Genomic DNA, 6000 nt, shown 5'->3' with positions numbered 1-6000 from the left:
TTCTAAACCCAACCACATGACTTACTCGTCACTGTCTGTCTATACAGACCTCCAGGTCTCTTTGGTTCGTACTGAGATTAAAGGTTCAGGTCACCCCGCTTGGCTGTGTCCTTGAACACACAGAGACTCTGCCTGCCATGTGATCGGAATAATGGCTTGTGCCACCACCACCCGGACTTCTGCTAAATGGCTTGCTTTAATCTCTGATCTCCAGGCAACTTTATTGACATACAAATAAAATCACATTTCAGCACAAATGAAATATCACCACAGTTCCATTTTCAAACCATTCATTGTGGAATCACACAGGGACCTAACTCCCTCCATTGCAATGTTGTTTCCCATGGTTCCTCCCTTTGAGAATTCCCAGTTGTCTCACTAAATCTGTTGATGGTGACAGTGAAGTGTGAGTCTGGCTGTTGTTTCGTAGCACAGTTGGACAGAGAACACAGACGGTGCACACAGCCTGCCAGTGTGGTGGTTGCAGCCATAGAAGCCTGAGGAGGCGTCGAGGTGCCTAACCTAGTGTGGCCGCAGCCTGAGGAGGGGCTCCAGGGGAAGCCCCACAACCCACGGGGAGAAGGAGCCACGGAGCCAGCCGTCTGAAAAGCAGATGCAGAGGAAAGTGTGGAAGGGGCACGTGTGACCGGAGCTGCCTGATGGCAGAGCCAGCCGGTGCTGGACAGCTAACTCCGTGTTTGGAGCCCAGCCCGCGTACCTGTGGAGTTTGGGGTCCGTGGAGTCTGGGCGGCAGCTGGAGGCTGTTGCAAAGAGGCTGAGACAGGAAAACCCCGGGCTTGCTCAGAGGGCTGGGGTAAGGGACGAAAAGCTAGCCGATTCTGAAGGCTGTGGAGGCTGCAGAGCCAGTGGTGAGAGACTGTCTCGTCATTTTTGTGCCCCGGGCTGGGCTCCAGGTGAAGCGTTTATCTATTTATTCTTTATCAATAAAAAAAATCGGGAGTCAGATATCATATAAGAACCTGAATGATCAGAGAAGCGACGGGGAAGCCACAGTGACCTCACCTCTCTTCTGTTCCTCAATCCAAAAGGCTGAGATCCTCTCTCAGCCTCACCTTAATACTTTCTGTCTCCCATCTGTCCTCAGTCCAAGACCTCCATGGTTAATTTTGGTTACTTAGTGGATAGCTCCACCCTCTAACTCAAAGCAAACTTTATTGTCAGAAAGTGGTCAAAATATCACTCAACATCTTTATTTAAAAGGCAATAGTGATTGTAGAAGAGCATGCGTGCTGGAAAGTTTTATGTCACATTGACCCAAGCTAAAGTCATCTGAGAGGGGGAAGCGTCAAGAAGATTCCTCCATAACATCAGGCTGCAGGCAAGCCTGTAAGGCATTTTCTTAATAAGTGATTGATTGGGGAGGGCCTAGCCCATTGTGGGTGGGGTCATCCCTGGGCTGGTGGTCCTGGGTTCTATAGGGAAGCAGGCTGAGTAAGCCTTGAGGAGCAAGTCAGTAAGCCACACTCCTCCAAGATCTCTGCATCTGCTCCTGCCTCCAGGTTCCTGTCCTATTGAGGGCATGGTGTGAAACACAAATTGCTAAACGGTCTTATTAATAAAACCCGGAGCCAGATATTGGGGTGGAAGCTAAAAGATCAGAGGGATAGAACAAGCTAGCCACAAGTTCTTACCGCTAGGAAATCCTCAGCCCAAAGAGAGCTACTTCCTGTATACTCAAGCTTTATAAACCTTTCTGTGCCCTGCCATCTTACTTCCTCTTTCTACCCAGCTCTATCACTTCCTGTCTGTCTGTACAGACCTCCAGACCTCTATGGTTAACTAGTGCTGGGATTAAAAGCGTGTGCTACCATTGCCTGACTTCTATGTTTAATATAGTGGCTGGCTTTTTCCTTTGATCCCCAGGCAAACTTTATTTGTTAGAGCACAAATAAAATATCACCACATTGGTATTTCATCACAGCAATGATGCACTGATTAAGGCCCCATGGCTCTCTGAGAGGCAGCACTAGAATTTCTGGTGAAAGAGAAGGTGAGATTTAAAAACAGTGTTTGTGTGCAATGGGGTGTGTGGAGGTCAGAGCACATCTTTGGGGAGTTGGTTCTCTCTGTCTACCATGAGGGCCCCAGGGATTGAACCCCAGCCATCATGCATCCTGGCAGCAAGCACCTTACTCACCCAGCCGTCTCAACAGCTTCAAGCAGTAAAAAATTTAAACCAGAAGGCTTGGGCTCTATTCTGTCTCTTTTCTGAATCACCACCGGATCCTGTTCAAATGTTTACCTTTTTCTTTTAACATTTATTTATTTGTGTGTGTGTGTGTGTGTGTGTGTGTGTGTGTGTGTGTGTAGGCACACAACACAACTCATGGCCTCAGACACCTTTACCCACGATTCAATTTAAAAAAACTCAGTGTTGGTTTTGGGTGATGTGCTGACTCTAACCTATACAAATAATTTTTTTTCCCACAGAAACCCACAATATTCACAATGCTAGGAGATAAAACTGAGTAAAAAAGAAAAAAAAATGAGTTTTATGCAAGAAGAAGACACACAAAGCTATGTTCCTCCAGCTATGTAGTTTACACAAGATAATAACTGGAGATAAGGACTCGGCGGCTCCATTAAAACTATCTGAGATGGAAAATTGCACTTGATTTACTTTTTTTAAGCATCATTAACCTGTCTGAAAAGGGTAGAAGTAGGTGTAATGTGGAAGTGCTTTGTCTCAAAGAGCTGATGAGGTGTGACCAGCGGTATTTCCCATCCATTTTTTTAATCATAGCGGAAATCTCAAATGGCCCTGTAGTTCAGAATCAAAAACTTGAGAGGGTGACCTGGTAGGAATCTGACCAGAGGTTATCGGTGCTGTGCCAAGTGAGAGAAAAGCCATAGTATGCCTCTGGGATTCCATGTTCAGACTCCCAGCTCTGCTCTGTCTCACAGCTGCTCACCATAACCCTGGGCCTGTCCCAACCTGTGAATATCAGGGCAAGGAGTGTACACATGCAAAATGGAGCATGCACTTTGCTGAACAGTTCCTAAAGAATGATGCTTACAGCTGAGTAGTGGCAAATGCCTTTAATCCCAGCACTGGGGTGGTAGAGGCAGGTGGATCTCTGAGTTTGAGGCCAGCCTGGTCTACAGAGCAAGTTCCAGGACAACCAGGGCTACACAGACAAACAAACAAACAGAACAATGCTTATAGTTTCCAACATTGTTGTTATTTTAAATATGACACCCATTTGCATTATATGTGCATGAATGTTTTGCCTGTGTGTATGTATATGTACTATGTGTGAGCCTGGTGCCCACAGAAGTCAGAGGAAGACATCAGATGCCCTGGAACTGGATTTAGGGATAGCTGTGAATCCTGTGGGTACTAGGAACCAAAATAGATCTTCTGTAAGAGGAGAAAGTACTCCAGTGATCCCTCAGTTCCCTTTATTTTTATGGCAGGGTCTCCTCACTATATAGCTCTGGCTGGCCTGGAACTCAGTATGTAAATCAGAGTGGACTAGAACTCACAGAGATGACAAGAGTTCCCTAGTGCTGGGATTAAAAGAATTCACCATCATATCCAGTTATAAGTTCCCCAGTTCGAACACCACTTACAAGATGTTCCATCTATACTACTGTGAGCTATAACCATGAAAGAGCTTTGCATGAAGCCAGTGTCTCAACCCAGACTTTGTGAGTGCTAATCCCAATAGTTCAGATGCCAGGCAGTGGTGGCTCACGCCTTTAATCCCAGCACTTGGGAGGTAGAGGCAGGCGGATCTCTGTGAGTTCGAGGCCAGCCTGGGTTACCAATCGAGTTCCAGGAAAGACACAAAGCTACACAGAGAAACTCTGTCTCGAAAAACAAACAAACAAACAAACAAACAAACAAAAATCCAAATAGTTCAGGCATTCTGAAATGCAGAGCACAGTTGTTTGTTTTTTTGAGACAGGGTTCTCTGTGTAGCCTTGGCTGTCCTGAAACTTGCTCTGTAGACAAGGCTGGCCTTGAACTCACAGAGACTTGCCTGCCTCTGCCTCTTGAGTGCAGAGCACAGTTTTAGAGAACAAATTGAAACTACCAAATTTGCTTTGCCATGTGAGGAAACCTTCCCTGGCCTGATGCCAGAGCCACATAACCCTTGTTCACATTGATGAGAAAATTTAACCTGAGTTATGTGCAGTTCACTGTGTTTTGTACTTTCTAGGGCAAAGTCTACAGTCTGCTGATTGGGCAACCACTGGGAATCCCTTCCTGGACACTAAGATTAATTTTTATACAAGTTTATAGGATTTGTCTACTAATATTCACCTTTTCACCAAATGCAGTCCTACTTTTTTTTTTTTTTTTTTTTTTTTTTCTTTCCTTTTCTTTTTTCTTTTCTTTTCTTTTCTTTTTTTGAGGCAGGGTCTAGCTGGTGGACTGGACTTGTGATTTTCCTGACTCTGCCTACAAGTGCTGGAATTACAAGTGTGCATCACTTCAAGCTTTTTATTTGTTTCCAGACAGGGTCTCACTATGTAGTTCTGGCTGTCCTAGAACTCATGTAGATCATGCTGGCCTCAAACTCAAAGAGATTCATTTGCCTCTGCCTCCTGAGTTCTGAGATTAAAGGCATGTACCACCACACCTGGCAATTTGTCTTTTGTTTTTGAGACTTTGTCTCAGCCCAGGCTGACCTTGAACTCCTGATCTTCCTGTTTCCACCCAAGTACTGAGATTAAAAGTGTGGGCCACCACATCCAGCCTGGTTCTTGGCCTTAAAAATTATTTTATTTTTAATATGTATATGTGGTTATGTGAGTGGAGGTGCCTTTGGAAGCCAGAGGCATCAGCCCATCCTGGAGCTAGAGTTACAGGTGGTTGGAAACTTCCTGACTTGGGTGCTGGGAACCAGACCCGGGTCCTCTGCATGAGCAATGAGCACCCTTAACTACCCCATCTTGTTGTTTTTTTTTTTAAATTATTACTACATTTATTTATTCTTTCATTCATTGTGTGTGTGGGGGAGGGCAGATAGATTGTGATAGATGAGAGGACAACTTGTTGGATCTGTTTCTTTCTTTCCTCCATGTGGCTCTTGGAAATCAAACTCAGATCATTAAGCTTGGTAGCAAATGTCATTACCCACTGAGACATCTTGAAAGCCTATTGTTCTTGGTTTTTTAATTATTAGGTTAAAAAAACAACAATGTTCTAATGAAAATGAAGTTTGATGTGCTGGTTTTGAAAGCATCAAGGGATTTATTGTGATTTTTTGTTTTGTAGCATAGTTCTGGCTACTTTTAGGCTCTTTGCAGTCATTTTTGCTTCCTCTATCAGAAAAGTACTTGGTTTATTTCCTCTGTGTTGGAGAAAAGCTTCTGCTAAACATTAGGGAAATGTTGTGAGCTTCAGAAATATGAAGTAGGAGTTCATCTGACAATGGCAAAAGCTAATACCTGTAAGGGCAGGGCTCTTCCAGAGGATAAAGCCAAAACTCAAGGAGTATTGGTGATATTGGCTCTTGATTATATTAGCCGTTTCCTGTAATGAATTTCGTGTGTGCTATTGTAGCTTTCCCATGTGATTCTTTTCCTGAGAACTTTTTTTAAAAGATTTATTTATTTTTTTTTATATACACAGTGTTCCACCTGCATATGTGCCTGCATGCCAGAAGAGGGCACCAGATCTTTATAGATGGTTGTGAGCCACCATGTGGTTGCTGAGAACTGAACTCAGGTCCTCTGGAAGAGCAGCCAGTGCTCTTAACCTCTGAGCCATCTCTCCAGCCCCTCCTGAGAACTTCTAACAGTGTGGTGGATCACTCATTGGGCACAATTTCCCCTGTACAATTGGAGCATTTGGATACCATCCCCCAACTGTGCTGACAACAGTTACGCAGCCAAGACCCCTAATTTCAGGCCTTTCTGTAATCATCTTTATTTGCAAACATCGGGCCAGGGCTTTTTCCGATGAGAGTATTTTATTTGAGATAACTTCCCAGACCTAGATAAGGTAAAGATTTACACTGAGACAAC

This window comes from Peromyscus leucopus, chromosome 7 (assembly GCF_004664715.2).
Source record: "Peromyscus leucopus breed LL Stock chromosome 7, UCI_PerLeu_2.1, whole genome shotgun sequence".
In the NCBI taxonomy this organism is placed as follows: Eukaryota; Metazoa; Chordata; class Mammalia; order Rodentia; family Cricetidae; genus Peromyscus; species Peromyscus leucopus.
This window is presented reverse-complemented; position numbering follows the sequence as displayed.